The sequence below is a fragment of the Aquarana catesbeiana genome, linkage group LG01 (assembly GCF_042186555.1).
Source record: "Aquarana catesbeiana isolate 2022-GZ linkage group LG01, ASM4218655v1, whole genome shotgun sequence".
NCBI classification, from domain to species: domain Eukaryota; kingdom Metazoa; phylum Chordata; class Amphibia; order Anura; family Ranidae; genus Aquarana; species Aquarana catesbeiana.
In genome coordinates this window covers 577,686,228-577,708,453 of record NC_133324.1, presented here as the reverse complement: position 1 = coordinate 577,708,453, position 22,226 = coordinate 577,686,228, and the positions used below count along the sequence as shown (strand labels likewise).

Sequence of the window (22,226 nt, the reverse complement as noted above, 5' to 3'; positions counted from 1 at the left end):
ACCAAGATAGGTTTGGGGGGAGAAGGGGGGGAGCATACGAGGGTAAGGGAGCACAGGGAGTTAAAATAACTAAAAAAAAAAAGTTCACATTGCACGAGACCAAAAGTTGTGGAGTGAAAAGATTAATAGAACTTATAGTATATCGAGATGCACATATATTGCTTGGAAACACTAAATAATGGAGCTAGAGGAGGGAATTAGTGATATAGGAACGAGTGCACAAACATATAGACACATTAGAGAGGGTGAACATGGCAGAGGGGTTAGGAACACCTTCGGGTATTTGGATCAGCTTTGCCGTTTGTTTTTTATTAATTATTTTATTTTTTTTTCGTTTCTTCTGGTTTTCTGATGGTATAGATGGTACTTTTCTTAAATGTCAGTTAGTGTAGTAGGTATTAGCTCATGGAACATTAGGGGTATGGGAGATCCTGTTAAGAGAGCAATGGTATTTGCCGAGTTGGAGTCACACGACTCGGGTCTGGTGTGCCTCCAGGAGACCCACCTGACCAACGAGACCATACCGTTGACCAGAAATAGGAAATTCCAGGCCCAGTACCATTCAGTATATTCGTCTTATTTAAGGGGGGTTAGTATTTGGGTTAAAAAAGGTGTGACTTTTTTTGCAGAGATGTTAAGATTGACACATTGGGCTGCTATGTGTTTCTATATTGTCTCATAGAGGGCCACCCATTTGTTATAGCCAACCTGTATATTCCTCCGTCTTCCAAGCTGGAAATTCTATATCAGTTACTGGAGTATGTGGAGGACAAAACTGACATTCCAACCATAATAGTGGGTGACTTCAATATGGTCCTTGACGGCCGCCTGGATAGGTTTCCACCTGGGGCTAGGCTGACAGGGGTGACTGGGGGGCGGCTGGCCCAGTTTCTGGAAGAGGTTGGGTGGTGCGACCTTTGGAGAGCCCGAAATCCAGGGGCTCGACAGTATTCTTGTCTCTCGGAGTCGCACCACACACTTTCTAGGATCGACTTAGCGATCGGCAATGGGGTGGCGCAGTCACTTGTGGCCAGGATAGAATACCAGCAGAGGGGGATCTCGGACCATTCACCCCTAACGCTGAAGATAAAGCTACATGATAGACGCACCCGTAGTGCTTGGGCACTGAATCCGGCTTGGTTGGAGATTATGGGTGGAACAGAAGATATCTCTGGGAAAATAGAAGAGTTCATTGGAAACAATCAGGGTACAGCGTCAGAGGGGATGGTCTGGGATTCCCTAAAAGCATTTCTTAGGGGAGTGCTTATACAGCAGATAGCGTGGACCAAGAAAAAATCACAAACAAATAGGGAGCGAATTAGGGACGAGGCGTCAAAATTAGAGAGGCAGTATGTTAAAGACCCAAACTCAGAAAATCAGGCACTATGGTTAAAAAAGCAACAGGAGTACAGGATGGATACAATTAGAAAGGCCGAGAATAGGAGACTGTTCCAGAGACAGAAGTACTTTGGAGAGGGGGAGAGAGTGGGACGAACGTTGGCAATGTTGGTCAACACCAACTCTTCCTCCTCATCACTGCCCATGATCAGGACTCCTAATGGAGAAAATTCATTTGACCCTCAGAAAGTAAAGGAAACATTTTTTAATTATTACAAGGATTTATATAAATCACAGGGTAGGCTAGAACAAAAGGTGGCGGAAAGCTTCCTGGAGAATGCTAATCTGCCGATTCTTCCTGACGCAGATAGGGTCAACCTGGAATCCCCAATAACCCTGGAAGAATTAAAGCAAGCAGTAGCAGATATGCCTAATCAAAAATCACCAGGCCCGGACGGATTGCCCTTAGAAGTCTATAAATACTTTGGGGCGGTACTACTCCCTTTTCTTTTGAAAACATTGAACTGGGCAATAATAGAGGGAAAGCTGCCCTCCTCGATGCTAGAGGCCAATATAATACTGATACCGAAAGAGGGAAAAGACCACCTTGATGTATCCTCATATAGGCCAATCTCACTGCTCTGCACAGACATTAAAATTCTGGCTAAAATAATGGCAACCAGACTAAATAAATGCATATCGGGCTTGGTAAACCCGGACCAGTCGGGATTTATCCCGAATAGGTCTGTTAGTGTAAACATCAGGCGGACCTACCTGTGTCTTCAATCTCCAATCGGGGAAAACGCCTCTAGAGCAATATTGTCCTTGGACATCGCCAAGGCGTTCGACAGCATGGAGTGGGACTATCTGTGGTGGGTCTTGGAAAGATTTGGGTTTGGCCCCACGTTTATTAGATGGGTGAAAATTCTGTACTCCCACCCAAAAGCTAGATTAAACATAAATAACGAATTCTCTGAATGGATGCCTCTCAAGAGAGGGACGAGGCAGGGGTGCCCATTGTCACCCCTGTTGTTTGCCCTGGCTATGGAGCCGCTGGCGGAAGCAATCAGAACAACAACCGGAGTGCAGGGATTTAAGAGAAGCAATGGGGAGGATAAGATATCGCTTTTTGCAGACGATGTGCTACTATTTTTGGGCGATACCGGACCATCACTAGAAAAAGCGATCCAGCTGGTGGAAAGGTTTGGGAACCTATCAGGACTTGTCGTGAATTGGGGCAAATCCACGCTCCTACCCATAGATTTAACTGTTAGACCCCCGATCAGTGGTATTCCCCGGCTAAAGACGACCGAGAAAATGAGATATTTGGGAGTAACGGTATCCAGCGACCCCCAGCATTATATTGAAGATAACCTAACCCCTCTGCTGGAAAAATTTAAAAGAAAAAGCGATATCTGGGGAAAGCTCCCCCTATCAATGGCAGGCAGAACCAACTTAATCAAAATGATATGGTTGCCACAGCTTCTGTACATACTCCACAATTCCCCAGTCTGGATTGGGAAGAAATGGTTCTCAAAAATAAACATCTTGTTTAGAGAACTAATTTGGAGGAAAGGACAGGCAAGGATTAGCCTGCAGACATTACAACGTCCTACCAGTGAGGGGAGACTGGCAGTGCCTCATCCATATAATTACTTCCTGGCAGCCCAGTTGCAGCATATAGGGGGATGCGAGACCCAGGGGTGGAAGAATACTAGCGGGGAAATTATGCTACAGAATAGCCCCCATAAGTCTCTGATAGAGGCATTAGAGGCCGGGTCACTGCAGGATGGGCTTCCAACAAATAGATTAGTAAAGAAAGTCTGGCAGTCGACCAAACGGATTATGGATTACAGAGGGTTCACCGAATTTTCACCTATATGGCGAAACAAGTTTCTGCAGGAATTGATGACCTTGGAAAAAAATAGGTTTTGGGAACTCAAAGGAATTAGTAGGCTAGTCCAATTATATGGGGACAATAAAATATTAAAATCTTTTATTGAGCTTAGGACTGAATATGGTATTCCCAAAAAAACATTCTACTATTACCTACAGGTTAGGCACGCCTTGAATAGCCAATTCAGGAATAGCCCGCCTGAGTGGTGCAAGGTCTCTCTCCTTGAAAGCATTGTAAAAACAAATAGCACCAAGGGCCTGATAGCAAAGATATACGGGAAGCTGGTCGAAAAGCTACTTGCTCCACAGTCGTCTATGGGAGCTAGGGCAAGGTGGGAGATAGATGTGGGGGAGATCACGGACCATCAATGGATGAGGATTCTGGAGTATTGCCCGTTGGTGTCCGTCTCTCCATCGCAGCAGGCCTCACACCTTTTTCTATTGCATAGAGTCTATTACACCCCAAAAAGACTACATAAATTTGGTAACAGGCTGGACGATAAATGCCCTAGGTGCCTGGACACAGGAGACCTTATCCATATGATGTGGAGATGCCCAAAATTAGCAAGGTACTGGAGAGAGATAATAAAAATCATAGAAACCAGGTGGAAGATTAAACTAGCACTAGAGGCCAGGGTATGTATTCTTGGCCTGATAAGCGAAAATATAGGGTCTACTAGTATTAATATCGCTGTGCAGAGGTGCCTCTACCAGGCAAGGAAGTTGATAGCCCAGTCCTGGCTATCTGCTATACCCCCAACCCCGGAAGACTGGGTTGAAGTAATGAACAAGCTAGTGTGGATAGAAAAAACAACTTATGTCAGAAGGTGTAGCTACGGTAAATTTGTTAAGATATGGAGCCCATGGCTTGATTATATTGGTATTCTCCCTTGAAATTTGGAGGTAGTTAGATGGTAAATTACTTCGATGTGAACATGGGAACATAGAGGTATCAGGATGGGCGGGAACAGAATAGAGACAAAACTAGTTGGATTTAAGATACTCCTGGTACTTTTACTATATGGGGGTGGTGGGGGAGGGAGACACCTGGTGGGCCAAAGGCGGGAGGGGGGTGGGTGGATACAAGGGCTTTGGGGAGGGTGGGAGGGAAAAGGGAAAGAAAGGGGAAAGGGGGTAGGAAAATAGAAAAGGGAGGGCGGAAAATTAATGTAAATGGGATTTATACCTAGCCACGGGGGTGCTTACTAGTTAACAAGGTAAAAACTGCACGTAAAGGGTTATGCTCTGGGTATGTGTGTCTTATATTAAAATTAATGAAAGGGGAAAAGGGAGAAAAGAAAGGGAGAAAAAGGGGAAAACACAGAACTAAAGGAGGAGAACATACACCACAATGATGTGAACTGGTGAAGGCGGCAGCTAATGAACGTTAACCTGATTCTGCCCTCAAGTGGTTTTTGCTGACGTGGTAAAAAAAAAAAAAAAAAAAAGAAAAGGCCATTTCAGAACCAAGCGCGGCACCCTTTGGGCTCCTTTTGCTAATCTCGTGTTAGTAAAAGTTTGGTGAGAGACGATTCGCGCTTTTTCAGACTTGTGGTTTTCAGATTGTTTTCTGCTGTTCAGTTTGTGCTTGTGGGTTTGTATCCGCTCTTCAGTGCGTGCAAGCAAGCTACGCGTGACTTTAAGTAGTCATTGTGTTCTTGTGCGTTCGTTACTGTTTTTCAGGTCGCTCTTCACAGGCCTTGCTGTTCTTCAGTGCGTTCTGTTACTTCGTTCTGAGCAGCCGACCGTTTTCTAGCCATGTTGCGTATGCGTACTCCTCGTAGAGTTCGTGCTGTGTGGGGGCTTGGTGTTGGGGTCCTGACCTTGACACAAGTCCAGTCCATGAACAGGGTGGGGAGGAGTTCATGGACCAAGAATTGGTTGCTTCAGCGTGACCCGTTCTCTCATATGCCTTTGCTCCGTGAGATCCGTGAGAATAATCCTGATGATTTCAGGAACTTTCTCAGGATGACGGACCCCGTATTTCACCGTCTGTTGGCTTCGCTGAACCCCTATATCAGCAGGCAGGATACCTGCATGAGGCAAGCCATCACTCCGGAGCAGAGGCTAGTCGCTACCCTGCGGTACTTGGCGACAGGGAGAAGTCTGCAGGACTTGAAGTTCTCGACAGGCATCTCCCCCCAGGCTCTGGGAATCATTATCCCAGAGACCTGTTCTGCCATCATCCAGGTCCTGCAGAAGGAGTATATGAAGGTAAGATTTATCCTTTAATATCACATTTTATTGTATTGAATGATTGATAATATATTATATTTCTTTCCTCATTCCCTAATTACCATGATTGTAATATGCTGTGAATGTCCCCTTTGTCCTCATGCATGCTGGATTTGTATGTAATTAATTTTTTAGTCCTTTATACAGATTGTCCTTCAATAACCTCCCCAGCATGTTCTCATGCCCTATATTCACCTAATGTAGTCACTTAACAATGTATTTTATCAGCTCCATAGTAGTGCTTTACCCCAAACACCCCCTAAACTGTTTTGAAATGTGATTTGTGCTTTAAATTCAGGCAGAGTGCCAGAGGCTTTTTTTGTGGTGTCCCCAAATCATTTTTCTTAACCCTCCCTCCCCCCAACTGCTAAGTCAGCTGACCCAATTCTCTATCTATCCTCAATCATCTATCTGATGACTTTGCCAAACCCATACACACTATACCCATCTTTTTTGTGCTCAGATGTATGGATGAATTCCCCAAAGCGTGTAGTGCAAGGGCATGCCTGTATACTTTCAAATGGTACAGTTTGAAGTTTTTAGATCCTATTATCATCTTGAGACAGGTAATAGCAGAATGTTCAAATGTGCTCAAATGTGTACAGTGTGTATTTATATCTTTGTATTATGACACTTCTTACCTGTCCAGTGGGCTGCCAATAGTGTAACTAAGGAGGGGCTGTTCCAAGTAATACCCTGTATTTAGCCATTCATCACTCAATGAAGTGGAGAGGGTTACCTGTCCAAGATTTCCACACCCCCCATAATGTTAGAAATGGCCCATGAGAGGGAGGGGAGGGGGAATATGATAGGTGTACCTTATACTTTGGTGTTGTTAAATTCCCCTTAATAAATGCTATCTGGCGGTTGCCCCAGAATGTTTGTGCCTAATCTGCTTGCCATGTTTCTGAGCAAAAATATTAATTTTTTTTTTTTCCTCAACAGTTTCCTTCCACGCCACAGGAATGGCAGACTGTGGCCTCTCACTTTGCCCAGCGGTGGGACTTTCCCAACTGCGGAGGGGCAATTGATGGGAAACACGTCCACATCATCCCACCACCCAACTCGAGGTCATACTATTTCAACTATAAGGGGTTCAATAGTATTGTGATGTTGACGGTGGTGTCGGCTAATTACGACTTCTTGTATGTGGACGTGGGGAAGAATGGCCGGATGTCCGATGGTGGAGTCATCACCCAGACGGAGTTCTACAGGCGTCTCCAGAATGGCAGCTTGGATTTGCCAGCTCCAGAGGACAATGTGGAAGGACTCCCATTCGTGTTCGTTGCTGATGAAGCGTTTGCACTGGGGGACCATCTTTTGCGGCCATTCCCTATGAGGACCCTCACCCCGGAACAGAGGGTTTTTAATTACCGGCTGGCCAGAGCCCGAAGAGTGGTGGAGAACACATTTGGAATCCTGGCCAGCCGGTTCCGCCTATTTCTGACACCTATCCATATGGCGGAGTATAAACTTAATCATATAATCATGGCGTGCTGTATTCTCCATAACTTTTTAGGGAAACATTCGGCCAACTATGCTGGCTCAGTTTTGCCTGAGGCCGGAGTGATACCTGAAACAACACTGATGGCGCTTGAAAGCGGCCATCCTGGCTTGTCCTCCCTGAGTGCCTGTGATGTCCAGTTACGATACCTGGAGTTCTTTGCGGGTAGGGGGGCCATCAATATGCCTGCAAATTTGTGAAGCCTTTTTCAAATAAAAAAAGCAAAAAAAAGAAATTCTTTGTGGACATTTACTGCTTGTGTTTGTTTTAGCTGACCCTGACAGAAATGTGTTGAGTCCAGAAAATGGCGTGATTGTGTAACCTTATACAAAGCACTGTTGGCTGTTATTTACTAAAGGCGTATACACTTTTTATACTACAAGTGCTCTTGAAACTCTTTGCCCTTAGGAAATAACCACCATTTTCTCAGAAAACAGCAATTACATCACCACAAAAGTGTTGTAGCGTTGAGACAATAATCCACACATTCTTGATTAACAAACTTTTTAATACATGCACAATCACATGTGCATTTAGAAACGGTTTTTAAAACAAACCAACATGTTTGTTGTATAACAATTTTTGGGGTGGCATTATCAAAAATAGAAATATCCATTTACGATAAAACAGGCCTGTGTAAAACCAACAAGAAAGACAAAAAACTTGGACTTACAAAGTTCACATATGGTAAAACTTGAAGGCAATATCATACATGAGTATTTAGGAACTGTGTTTGATATTGCATTCAGATGGGGTGAAGTCACCCCTTGAAAAGCCAAATTTGGAAGATGCGCATCAATTTACGAATGTCAACATGTGCTAGCTGCCATCACGGGGGATCAAGGGACGTGTTTTGTGGGAGCAACCCCTTCCTCACAGCTACTTTATTATTGAGGAAGGGGTTGCACCCCCAAAACACGTCCATTGATCTCCCGTGATGGCAGATAGCACATGTTGGCACACTGTGTGCATCCTCCAAATTTGGCTTTTCGAAACATTGCTAAAAAATTTAAAACATTGTACCACACAAAAAAAAGTGATTTTGTGGGGTTTTAAATTCGCCCCAAAACATCAATGATGTTATTATTTTTTTGAATCACATCATTGATTTTTTTCTTGATGTTTTCCAATTCTAAATTACACCCCATGATCTCCCCGATCAGGATCTGGGCACTTTCTGATGTGAAAGGATCTCGATCCCTAACATCACGATCACCTAAAAAGAGAGAAACAAAACAAAAACAGGTATCAAAAATCTGCCAGCATCCATCTCTTACCTGAGCCTGTGGTCGCAGACACTCACCTGTTGTGGTGCCTATTTCCACCACATCTTCTTCCTCCTCCTGCTCCGCTTGTGTTGGGGGTATTTCACCTTCTTCCAGAGGTGGGGTCTCTGGTCTCCTCGGATGAGGGGTGTCCTCCGAGTCTTTTCTCCCCTATGTAAAACAAAAATGGTATAATTAGCACACAGATATTTGATGGCAGAACTAGAAATAGGAAACATTGCTTGGAAGTGGGGTACAATTGTCAATTTTAGCAGAGTTCCAAGATGTCGCTTTTTTATTGTCCTTTGTCAACCTGCAATACTTTACCTGTTTTGTCCAAGCTTCACAGATGGAGACCCCCCTATAGTATACACTGGAGCACCTGTGTGGGCCCCCTAATAAAAAGGGTGTTCTGGTGTCCCACACTAGTGCTCCAGTGTCCAGATGTGAAAACAGCTGCTGAGTGTCCTCTCCTTACACAGAATCTAGTTTGCATTTCATTCTAGTAACAAACCCATTTACACAACCAAATATTTTGCATCCAAGTAGGCCCTAAAAAATGTAGGAAAATGCATATGGCCTAAACAATGGTGTTTTAGAGGCCGAAAAAAAAATGTTTGAACGAACGAATAATGGGCCCATGAACATTAAATTGACATTTTAAACTGTACAATTAAGAAAAGCATATGGAGCAGCACGAACGTAATACAGACAAAAAGAATAGGAACACAGCACAACTACTTACTTTTTTGCAGCACTCTCCGGATCTTTCGGTACTGCTCGGGCTCTCTTAATTTCAGGTCCGACCACCGCTTCCTAAGCTGATCTTTCGATCGTCGTACCCCGAAATTCCAGTGCAGACTTTTGACCACTTTCGCCATGATCTTGGCCTTTCTGATATTGGGGTTGGGGTAAGGCCCATACTTTCCATCATAGTCGGCCTTCTTCAGGATGTCGACCATCTCCAACATCTCCCCAAAGGACATATTTGTGGCCTTAAATCTTCTCCTTCTGGATCGGGACATTTCTGTCTCCGGGCTTTCCTCCTCCTCATTGCTATAATTAGCATGCACCTGCTGTGACTCCGCCATGTGCTCTTCACCCACTGCGCCGAACGAAAAGGGGCGGGGAATAGACTAGAAAGAACGTCAGGGGCGGGCGGAGTTACACGCATGCGCAGTGTGTATAAAGCGTAACACACGTGCGTATTACGTACGATCTGTGAGCGGAGGAAGGAGCATTGGACGCGCCGATCGTAAGAACGAAGGTAAGAGACATACTTGTGCCTATACTGCTTCTAGATTGAGGCCTATATTGTAACAAGATTAGGAGAGTTTTGTCTGACATTAGGCTTTGTCTTGTGTTGTGTCTTGCAGTGAACATGGATATCTTATTACAAGATAATGACTTCATGTCAATATTCATTGACATGTTCAGGGAGCTGCCCTGTTTGTGGGAGATCAACCACCCACATTACAGGAACCAAACAAAGAGGAAGGCAGCGCTGGATCAATTGTTGGAAATTGTGAAGCCGGTGATCCCCACGGCAGACATCACATATTTGAAGATCTTAATTGGTGGCCTGAGGAGCACATATGTAAGGGAGCACCAGAAAGTCCAGGATTCGCAGAGATCCAGAGCAGCAGATGACATCTATGTCCCCAGGATGTGGTACTATGACAGGCTGCATTTTCTGGCAGGCCAGACTGAACCCAGGTCATCACTCTCCAGTCTTCCTTCCACGCTTCCTTCCCCTCCAGCTGAGGCTTCTGACGCCCAACCTGGGCCTTCCAGGCAGCAACATATGGAGGAGCCCAGCTTGAGCCAGGTATAGCATTCCTCTCAATATTTCTGCTTGTCCAATCAATGATGTTAACTAGCTGTTAGTTTGGAGTACTAATTTAGGATTGTGATTGATGATGCAAAAAATAAAACCATGTCCCTTTTTCATACACAGGGAAGTCGCAGCCAGGAGGTGGCCGGGCCGAGCCGGCTGCCTGATCTACAGGTCCCTCCACTCCCCCTGGAAAGAGAAAGTGGCAGGAGGAGGAGTGCCCTAGAGGAGGCTGCCATAGGCCTCTTTTGGAGGGCTACAGAGGAGCACCACACACTGTGGAGGAGGACTTCGCTGCCATCATTGCCTCTAAAATGCAGAGGATGGAGGAGGGACAACAACTCATGTGTGAGTCGCTCATATTGGAGGCTCTTAATAAAGGTATGAGGGCCCAAATTACATCTCAGACACACCTTTGCGAACTCACAGATGGTCCTCCTCCTCCTCCTGCAGGTCCTCCTCCTCCTTCTCCTCCAGGTCCTCCCAGTCCTCCTCCTCCTCCAGGTCCTACTCCTCCTCCTGCCACATCTCCAACAGCACAGCCACAGCCCTGAATGAAGCTTGGAAGGAAGACCAGAAAGTGAGGACCCTGGATCCAGTCTGGTTGGCCAAAAGATGCAACCTCTTGTGGTACCACAGCCTGGGGACACAGATGTCATCTGCTGCTTTCCGGATCTCTGGGACTTCTGGACCAGACTGCCCTCCTTTACATATGGACTCCTCAGGCAACCAATTTTGATGTTTAAGAATTGATGTCTGCTCTGGGGGTCCCAGGCTTCGCTAATTTCTCCTGTTGATCCAGCGTTGCCTCCCTCTTTGTTTGGTTCTGAGCCCTTAATAAAGGATTTTTGGTTTCAATTATACTTGCCTATGTGTGTTTTACTTCAAAAAGGACAGTTGGTTTGTGAGGATTCAGGTACATTTCAAAAATACAATGTGAAATTAACAAGGGACACCAACACCAAGCAATCTCCTTGAGATTAAATAATAAAAGATATCAATGGTGTTGTGGTAACTTGACACACAAAACACACACAAAAATAGTCTGGAGTAAAACTAAAAATAACATTAAACAAAGATCAGCCTTGGAAAAAATACAAACATAAAATCTAAACCAAAAATGGCTTTAAATAAAAAAAAAAGAAAACAAAAAAAAAAATTCTGTCAGATGTGACAAATAACAATATATTCAGGGAATCCCAAGAAAAAAACAAAAAAATAAGTTTGTGAGAAGTGTGTGTGAATATGAGCAGCAAAACTACTTAATTCTTGTCACATTATAAAGAAGAAGAAAGTGCGCTGTATTAAACCATTTTTAACATTGCAGCGTGACGAAAGTGCTGTATCCATTGCGAACGCTAATTTTACCTGACCAAGCTGTTCCATGCCGAAATTTCTTCTGAGCATGCTTGACACTTTGTGCGTCGGAACAGGCCACACACGGTCGGAATTGACGCGATCGGATTTTGTTGTCGGAAAATTTTATCTCCTGCTCTCCAACTTTGTGTGACGGAAAATCCGATGGAAAATGTCCGATGGAGCCCACACACGGTCGGAATTTCCGACAACACGCTCCGATCGGACATTTTCCATCGGAAAATCCGACCGTGTGTATGGGGCATTAGAGTTCAGGAATGTGTGAGGTTACAGGGCTAAGAATTTGTGTTGAAATATTTTTTGAATCAGAAAATTCAGTCACATTCTTAAGTACCAGTTGATACCACAAAAACATCTTTCAGATCCATTCCAGATGTGTTTCTGCATGCGCATTTTTAACACTTTTGTGATGTGTTTTACCGCATTCCAGAACAGTACTGTGCAGGAAAAAAGCAGCATGCTGTACTTTTTTTTCTGGAATCGAAAAGCACTGAAATGCACTGCACTGGTGTGAACTAAGCTTTTGAAACTCATATAACTTACTTTCCATGCTTTTTTGATGCAGAAAAAGCACTGCACTGCATGTGGTGTGAACAGACCCTAAGAGCCAGTTCACAACACATGTAGTCTAGTATGTTTTTTTTCTGCATCAAAAACGCATGGAAAGTAGGTTATATGGTTTCCAATAGCATAGTTTACACCAGTGCGGTCAGTTCCAGGGCTTTCCAGTTCCAAAAAGAAAAGTAGAACATGCAGCATTTTTCCTGCACTGGACTGTACTGGAACGTGGTAAAATGCATCAAAAACACACTGGAATGCACTAAAATGCAATAAAACACATTAAAAAATACACCAGACCCCAATACAGTAAAAAACCTGGAAAAAAGAAGAAAAAAAACGCAACTGGAATGCATCTGGAAACGCATCAAAAACACACTGGAATGCACCAAAAATGTGTTAAAAACATGCATGCAAAAATCTGGAGTGTGTTTTTGTGGTGTGAACCAGCCCTTAGGGTTGACCAACCACATTGCTTAGGAGACACTGGCTAGACCCAACAATAGCTGCACAAATGCATAAAAGGCTTAAAAGAAAGTAATTGGCAATTGTAATGGCTATTTCAGAATTTCTTATGTTTTCTGCATTTCTCGTTAAATCAACTCTGTTGCTAAAACTAAAACAAAGGAATCTCTGCACAGAAGAACCTATATATACACATCTCCTGCTTCCCCTGCTGCTGTTCAGTGGAATAGTAATGAAAAATCACCAGCTGCAGTAATCTTCAGAAATTGAAACTTCTGGGTGTGTCAAATTTCTGGATCTCTACTGCTTTCTGTACAGTAGTGATGTAGGGTCCAGTGGATCAAACGTCAAGGACTAGGCATCTGACATTCCTGGAATCACTGTTTTCTAAAAATTCTTAAGTGGGTGATTTCTCCCTGATAGTGCAGCAATCAGCTACACTGGTAGACGTAGAAAAGAATATCTAAGTTCTTTGTAAAGCAGCAAGAAGTGTGATCTGTGCTTCAAGTCAAGAAGTCAAGGCCTCAACAATGAATGTAGACAAGAAAGGTATAAGTGCCTGCTTTTTTTAAGTACTTTTAGCTTTAGGTATGGTGGAGGAAATGGGATACTTTAATAATCATGATCTGAGCATGAGAAAAGAGAAAAATCATGGAAGGTGATTTACAAGCAAAATAAAACTCTGTGATATGTAAAAAAAATGAATTCTAATATAAAAAAGCATAAGTGCTGCATATGTTAGTTAAAGGTTGGTGATGGCATATGCCCATTACTTTCTTGTAATTCCATTTAGCACCCTACATGTGAAAAACCCAGTTGATCCAGGGAAAGGCAAAACATTTACCAATTTACGGAGTAGAGAAAAAAAAGTATTTTTTATGATACACTCTTTTTAATATTATGAGTTTTACAAGTAACTCTTTGGCATTTAGGCCTTTCTCTATTATAGAATCATCAGCAGCAGTTTCCCATTAAGTTTATATGTTGTTTATAGAACATTATCTCCCAAATGGATTAGCTTTATTTTGTTTCTGCTTTAGATTTTGTTTGCTATATGATTGCCCAGTCCCCTATTGCCAAGATCTAACTGTAAGTGCAATATAACATGATATTTAAATATTAAATACCTAATAACATAGAATTTAGAATGCAGCCAACAAATTCCTATTCAAGGGTACACTTGAGATGATGGTGTTCCACGGTGCATTACCTGTTCGGCTTGCCAAAAACTTTCAGTGTGTCTCTATTTCACATTACCAAGCAGTAAAATTGCTGCGCTGTTAGGCTTTCAGGTTTGTTTTAGCGGAAGTCAAGCCAAAGTAATGACCTGCCTTGGGCTGTTTGGAGCAGGTGCAACTCCCTTTTCAGGTTAATAGGTAGTGTATATCTTTCCTGTTTATATTACCGCCATAGCGCAGAAAGCCTCAAAGAACTATTAATATTTAATGCTTTGTAGAAAGTGATAGATTTTTCTTTTAACCTAGTCATTAATTTTTTAAATAAAATTATTAGATATTTTTCCTTCTAAAATATCTGGGAAATTTATAGTTTTATAAAGCATTACTCTCATCTTCAATTTTCAGGTGTTCTACTCTTCATCTGACCTCTATACTTCCTTGTTTAAAACTCAGCTTCCAATTTTCCTACATGCATGAAAAACTAATACCTACCTTGGTAAAGAAAAGTAGAAACAAGTTAGTGGCAAAAAATAAAAAGAATAACGTTTATGTCAAACTTGCCGACTAGTTACTGTAAATACTGTTTTCCAATCAAATGGAATGATAATTTGTAAATAGTTATAGTATAAAAAAAATTGGACAAATGTACAGTTAAAAACTGAAACAACTAGTTGTTTTAAATTGAAAACATTATACAACACCTACATTATTATTTGATTACCATAAATGTTTTACAAGCACAAAGTGACTCAATCAACAATTTTAGCACATATCGGCCTCATTTACAAGGATGTTGAGGCCCTTATCCTGTGAAAGAGACCTTTGTTTGCAGTTTTTCTGCACTCCTGGTGCTGCATGCAGGTAGCTTATTAAGAATTAGAATATTAAAATGCATTTTTAAGTAATGGCACTGTTTTTTTTTAAATATTTTACCTTACTGCTATCCACCAAGGAGCAAGACTTATCTGCTCTTACAGTTTAGAACAGCTAAATATGTTCAAAGGTGCAAAGGCATGCAAGGTTTACAATTCGCTTTTTTTCAGAACTTTGCCATATCCTGTTTAGAAAAGCTTGCACTCTGCCAGCATGCTTTAGAGAAGGACCATTGCTCTCTGTGTGGAAGCAGTGGTGTCCCTGCAGTGGTACAACACACCCCTTGCTGAGTTCTCCATAAAACAGAGATAATGAGCTTTGCTGATTGCTGAGCTGTAGATCAGACCCCTGCAGAGATACCACAACTTTGACACAGTGGTCATGGGTCCTTTTCTAAAGCATGTCGCAGAGGACAGGCTTTTCTATTCAAGGTATGTCTGTTTTCTAAAGAAAATTGTTTTTTGTTTTAATGAACATGGAATGTATTTAGCTAATTAAGGCTAAAGTTTAATTTTGAGTTAGACTGCTTGAAAGCAGTTTTTTTTCAATCTATTTTTTAATTTTACCTATATCTAGCAAAATGGATACAAAGTATGTAAAAGCAAACACAAACAAATAAAGAAATATCAGTAAATTAATTAAAAAACACTATCCAAATTATTTTAGTGTTTGATGATGAAATAATATGAAAAAATGACCATGTGTTAGGAGCTTTGAGTGAATAGACTCAATTTAAAACTTAAATATACAGTCCAAACATATACTTTTTGTATATCTGAAGTGTTGTAATTGCCAAAGGATTTGCAATTCTGTTTAGCTAAACTTTCGATTCAGGGACCTGAATCTCCTTCATGAAAGCACTCTGGCTGGGAGAGGAAATCCATTTAGATGCTGCTGCGATTTACATTTGCTGATAGAAACCTTGCTAACGGAATGAAAGAAAACAGTGAACAGAGAGAGCACCTTATCACTGGACTACTGATCTTTAACTGTCCAATCAGCAGAACGTTCATGAGCAAGCCGTTCTGCTGATTGGACAGTTAAAGATCAGTAGTGCACTGACCTGGCATGGAGATAGTCGCCTAATTCTACAGCTCCGTCCGCCACAGGAGAAAGCCACTGATATTTTGAGGTAATCTCGCTTTGCACCCTCCACCGACTATGGGGACAGCTTCCCAAACCTCTTCAGCATCCCGCTCGAGATCCCCAAGAGACCTGGCCGGGACACAGGGGCAGAACATCCCGGAGATGTTCCGGGCGGGTAGAGGCAACATGGCGCCCTCCCGCCACTCACAGGGGCCCTCCTCACAACCACCCTCCCAACCTAACCATATGCCCACTCCGCCACCTCAATTACTGCCCCCGGCCGATGGGGAAGATGGGATAGAACTAAGGCCGCACCCGCCCTTAACCATTCTGGACCTCCGCTCCGTGGCGGATGATATTAAAGACGCACTAGCAGCCGCCATTTCGGAACTTAGACTAGACCTCAAGTCCCTGAACGATAGGGTCCAGGTGGTAGAGAACGTGTCTGACCATCATGAAGTAATCCTCCAGTCGGTCACGGAAGATATAGACTCACACACCGACAGCTGCGTGACTTGCAAAGACACGTCGAAGACCTCGACAACAGAGGCAGAAGGCACAATCTGCGTATTAGAGGCCTGCCGGAGACTTTTGAGGGAGATCAGATCTCCACGGCTATAGTATCCATCTTTAACTCCCTGCTTGACCGGCCCGCACACACCCCTATTGTCATGGACCGTATCCATCGCGCATTGCGCCCCAAAGGCAGGGACACAGACCCACCAAGGGACATTATCTGCTACATAGTGGACTTCAGGCTTAAGGAGGAAATCCTCAAAATGGCGCGAGGCAGACCCCAGATATTGCATGAAGGGACCCCAGTGCAAATCTACCAGGATCTCTCCGGTATTACTCTTCAACACAGACGAGACCTGAGACCCCTGCTAGAAACCCTGAGGGACAGACAAATACTGTATAAGTGGAAGTTTCCCTTCTGCCTCTCTGCCTCCACACACGGCCGCACAGCGATCCTCAAAGTCCCAGAACACCTGCCTCACTTCTGTGCCACCCTTGGCATCCCCTTGATACCGGTACCGAACTGGTACGCAGCTTTTCGCCCCCGCACAGGGATGCTCAGAGAAGACCCTATGGAGACGCAAGCGCCTCGGCTCAACTGGAGACGTTCACCCTCCGCTCACAGGAGCATCACTGCACACCGCTCATACCACCGTACCAACAGCCCAGACGCCTCCCCTAGATCTCGGGGAACGCGCAGGGGCCGTAACCGGCATGTCTAAAGCGGCCTTGTCCGCCTTAATGTCAGTAAAGGCCAACCACCATACCCGAGGCTTTTGACACGATGCAAAGTTTGAATTCCTACTGACTTTCATTGTTCGTTTTATCTTTTTTTTTTACTTTTTACTCCTTTTTTCCTTTTTTTGGCGAAACCATCTCAGAAGGTTACACTGGATCGATAGCAGGGCAAGCCAGCCGGATACACCGGATGGTAGGCTATCTCCCCCTCAACTCAGCGCCAAAGAGATGCTACTGCACGACCGCCCTTGGATCTAGCTCAGCGACCGCCCACAACAACTGTCCTTGGTCCGGTGGGTGGATGTCACTGCTAACTATCGCGAGACTTCAGCCGGACACCCGAGCCCACGACTACGACACCCACACTGCCTTGCGAAGACGCACCACGCCCATACTCCAACGTGCTCACGCAAGATCTCCTGCTGTACGCATGCTCGCCTACCTGACAAGCCACCAACACCGATCAGAAACGACACTTCATCCCTGGCTGCTGCACACTTGGCAACTGACAACCTCAGCAACGACCTGCAGGGAGACCTCAGTACCACAGCGGCCTACAATAAGATACTCTCCTACCCATTGCCACGGTGGCGCATCACAACAACACTCCGGACTCCGGCATTCCACCTGCACATCGACAATCTGTGGATCCCACCAAGACGCAATACCCATCACCTTCGCATACTGGAGTATGAACTAGCTGGTACATCCACCTCATGGTCTATTATATACGGTGCAACGACTTCACCATTCTCTCATAAATTTTTTTTTTTTTTTGATTAAGAGAGACTACTGAGGGTGGTGCTCTCAATATTGCCAATATCCACCTTCTAAGGTTTCGGATGCCTCCTTTTACTTAATTTATGCCCCTTTCAGAGGCATTTGGTTATGAACCAGTTGTGCAAGCCCTTGGGAGAGGTAACTTCCAGTCGCCAACCTAGGCCTCAACGGCCTTCGCCACTACATCATTCCCTTAAAGGAGTGGACTGAGGCGCTGCTCGACTTGACGTCCGCCGCCTCTCTTCGGCTCTGCCCCATCCCAATATCTGCCATACCTGGCGCTGGAGGTTACCTTGCCCACAGGTCTCTCTTTGTTTCACAGTTTCACTGTTTGTATGTTTAGATAAGCTGCCTAATCTTAAACCCTTTATGCGCCAAGGTTAATCACCGTTCCTAACATGCTACCCCATATTATGTACCTACCATTCTTGTTCAACCCGTCTATCAACCACACCTCAGTAATTAACTGCAGAATTTCCTGTGGTGGAGGGCTTCGTCCTCACCCTCATTACACATCACCCTCACTTTCTCCATCGCCTGGCTGCGGTCAACCCCCACTTGGGCCTGCGCTGGGCCTACGTCTCCCCCACGGGATACGTCTCCTCACGCAGGACCGACACTCAACCGATCCATAATTTTAGAGGCACGTGGACACTCCGTTCCACACCTCTTCGGTACCCCCCCCCCACCTAACCCGCGTCTACCACGCAAATTAGCTTTTCTCATCAGACATTCTCCACCAGACGTCCCCTACTACTTACCGACCCTATGCCCATCCCCCCCCTCCCCACGACGGCGGCCATGACAAACTATACCTCCACGCAGGGAGCCACGCCACAGCTATCAAACTCCCTCAAACTATACTCAATTAACATAAGAGGGCTTAATACCCCTGAAAAAAGATCCCAACTACTAGCATCCCTCAAACAATCCAAAGCACACGTAGTGTTAATTCAGGAAACACACTTTCGCACAGATTCCATTCCTAAATTTCACAGCCGCTACTTCCCCACGATAATTAACGCCTCCAACGTAGAGTCGAAATCTAAAGGGGTCACAACACTCATCTCCAATCAATGTCCATTCTTGATCACAGATACACTAAAGGACCCAAACGGAAGATACCTTTTCATAAAAGGCACTCTCCACCAGCTACCCTACACTATCGCTAACATTTACGCGCCAAACTCGGGCCAGGTCTCCTTTTTCAAAACAACCTTGCAATTGTTGACTAGTTTCCAAGTCGGTACACTTATTGTCGGCGGGGATTTCAATGTCCCACTGAACCCATCTCTAGACACCTCCAACGGGTCATCATTCCTCACCCATAGGGCCTTAAGGGCAATTAAATTACAACTCAGTAATTTACTCCTCCATGACACGTGGCGTACACTGCACCCCAAGGAAAGGGATTACTCGTGCTACTCACCGTCACATGACAAGTATTCCAGACTGGACCACTTCTTCCTATCTCAAAACGACTTAACCAACCTCACGAAAGCGACCATTGAACCGTCCATACTGTCAGACCACAACCCTATCTCCAAGACCTTACTGTTACCGACCAAGAACACGAAAACGCGCATTTGGCGTCTACTAACGGATGAACTTAACATAAATAGACTATCCAAATGCCTGACTGACTTTTTTGCCAATAACGACACTCCTGACGTTACGCCGCTGACCACCTGGAACGCGCACAAATGTGTCATTAGGGGTGAACTCCTCTCTATCGCCGCTAACCGCAACAAACTCAACCGCACACGCATAGCCGAGCTAACTGCGCGCGTACACACGCTCGAACAGGCACACAAAGCCTCCGTCGCTTCTGCTTTACTAACCGATTTAACAAGAGCGAGGGAGGAACTTTTAGATGTACTTAACAAATCGCTGAAACGCAAATTCATGCTGACACAAAAACTATATTATGAATTTGGGAACAAATCCAGCAAACTATTAGCAAGGGCACTTCACTCTAAAAAGGCCTCCCATACTATTCATAAAATTTCTGACTCAAATGGGGCATCGTTCTCTAAAAACGAAGATATCTTGACACAATTTGTTCAATACTTCACCAAATTGTACAATTGTCCCCGCCACAACACGCTGACGACTCACTTAATCGGAAAACCGCCCTCCTAAATTTCCTTCAACAATATGGACCGCAACCACTATCCACTGAGGACGCTCAATCGCTAGACACCCCAATTTCAACAGATGAACTCCTTCTAGCACTACGACAAATGAAGACAGGCAAAAGCCCTGGCCCTGACGGCTTCTCGACCTGTTATTATAAGGCCTTCCCTTCCACCCTCCTTACACACCTAACGAAAGCCCTCAACGCTCTCTCCCCTTCAACACACGCGCACACTGAAATGCTCGCAGCCCACATTACGCTCATCCCCAAAAAAGACAAAGACCCCACGCAAGTGACCAACTACCGCCCCATCTCTCTGCTTAACGTAGACCTTAAGCTATACGCGAAAGCATTAGCTAACCGACTCTTACCTTTCATACCATCTCTAATTTCACTAGAACAGGTTGGCTTTGTCCCCAGCCGTGAGGCCAGGGACAACACTACTAAAGCATTGAACATACACCACTGGCTCACAAGAACATCCACCAAAGGGTTTTTTCTTTCGTTGGATGCAGAGAAGGCGTTCGACAGGGTGGCTTGGGACTACATGGAGGCCACCCTTCTGGCGATAGGGTTGCCCCCGCGCATGCTCACAATGATCATGGCCCTCTATGCCTCCCCAACTGCCAGATTACGAATTAACGGCACGCTGTCGGACGCCTTCTCTGTTTCCAATGGAACCCGTCAAGGGTGTCCATTGTCACCACTCATATTCATACTAACCCTTGAACCCATGCTCCGCAAATTGAGAGATAACCCCACCATCAGAGGTGTCGACATGCACCATAAGTCCTACAAATTAGCCGCATACGCGGACGATATACTACTATTCCTGACTGACCCCATCACAACCATCCCCAATCTTCTAGCTGATTTCGAATTCTTTAAAACTCTCTCTAACCTGAGAATCAATTTCAACAAATCCAAAGCCCTCAACATTACTCTACCCCCTGACACGGTAAACCTCTGCAAACTTAACTTCCCCTTCAGCTGGGAACCCTCGGCCATCTCTTACCTCGGAATCAAAATCACCCCAGACCTAAAAAATCTATATACCAGTAACTTTGCACCCTTGATGCTGTCCATCTGAGAGGATCTTCAGAAGTGGCATCTGGGATCCTTCTCTTGGCTGGGCAGGATCGCCATACTAAAGATGAACGCCCTGCCCAGAATCCTGTACCTCCTTCAAGCCATACCAATAAAGCTGCCCCCCGCACTCTTCTTGTCCTATAAACGCATTTGCAGGTCCTTCATATGGGCATCGAAACAACCAAGACTTAGCTGGGACAGATTAGTCCTTCCCAAACAATTAGGAGGCCTGGGACTTCCGGAACTACGCAAATACCATTGGGCCTGCCACTTGACCAGATTGGTGGACTGGCACAAACACCGGACGGCCAAAGACTGGGTGGAATTAGAAGACTCATTTGCGAGCCTTCCGATTGTGAACTCTCCCTGGGTCGATAGCAGACACATACCAGAAGCCTTCTCCTCTCACCCCTTCATTGGCACCACCCTCGCAATTTTCAAAAGGGCTTGCAATACACTCAACATGCTTCCAACGCCGGGTCCCATGACCCCACTAACTAACAACCCAGAATTCCCCCCGGGTCTAATACATACAGACTCTGCCCATGACTCGGTCACCACCCCAGTAAGAGCTCACAGCTGCTTTCGCAATGGCTCACTACTCACTCACACGGAACTTGGATCGACACTTTCGGGCTTTCACTTACCTTTTTTTAAGTACCTACAATTGAGACATTTTTTTCAGACACATAGCAGGGACTCCCCTTACAGCAGAGACCTAACCCCACTGGAACTATCTTGCCTAGACACCGAACCCCAGGGTCACCTCATTTCCACCACCTACTCCCTCCTGTTCTCACAGCACGTAGTCAAAAATGACAAACTGGTTCGGCAATGGGAATCGGACCTCTCGCTGGATCTATCCCCGCAGGAATGGGATTCCATCTTTACCCTCATGCATAAGGGATCTATAAATGTCTTAACGCAAGAAAACCGATATAAAGTATTCTCTAAATGGTACAGAACACCCGACAGAGTACACCATTTTCACCCATCCATCCTCCCAACCTGTTGGAGGTGCGGTTCTGCCAAAGGCACCTTATTGCACATTTGGTGGAACTGCAGCCTCATCCAACCATTCTGGCAGGCAATACACCAGCTAATTACCCAAATAACCAATTTTCCACCGGCATTCACCCCTGAAAGATACCTACTCCATCACACCCCTGTCGCCCCAGGCACCTACAAAAAATCACTTACCATACACTTAGTCAACGCAGCCAATCTATGCGTCCCCGCTTTCTGGAGGAACACGGCACCCCCATCGGTTCAAGACTGGACCCGGAGGGTCGACAAAATAGCAGAAATGGAGAATCTTATCTGTCAAGCCAACGACAACCCTACCAAATTTAACACC

General features: G+C 44.8%; 1 protein-coding gene across 3 annotated transcripts in view; it reads left to right on the top strand.

The window, feature by feature from the left end:
• Window positions 1–22,226, top strand: part of EPHA5 (EPH receptor A5) — a 539,960-nt gene that overhangs the window by 250,092 nt on the left and 267,642 nt on the right. The gene's annotated exons all lie outside the window — the stretch shown is intronic.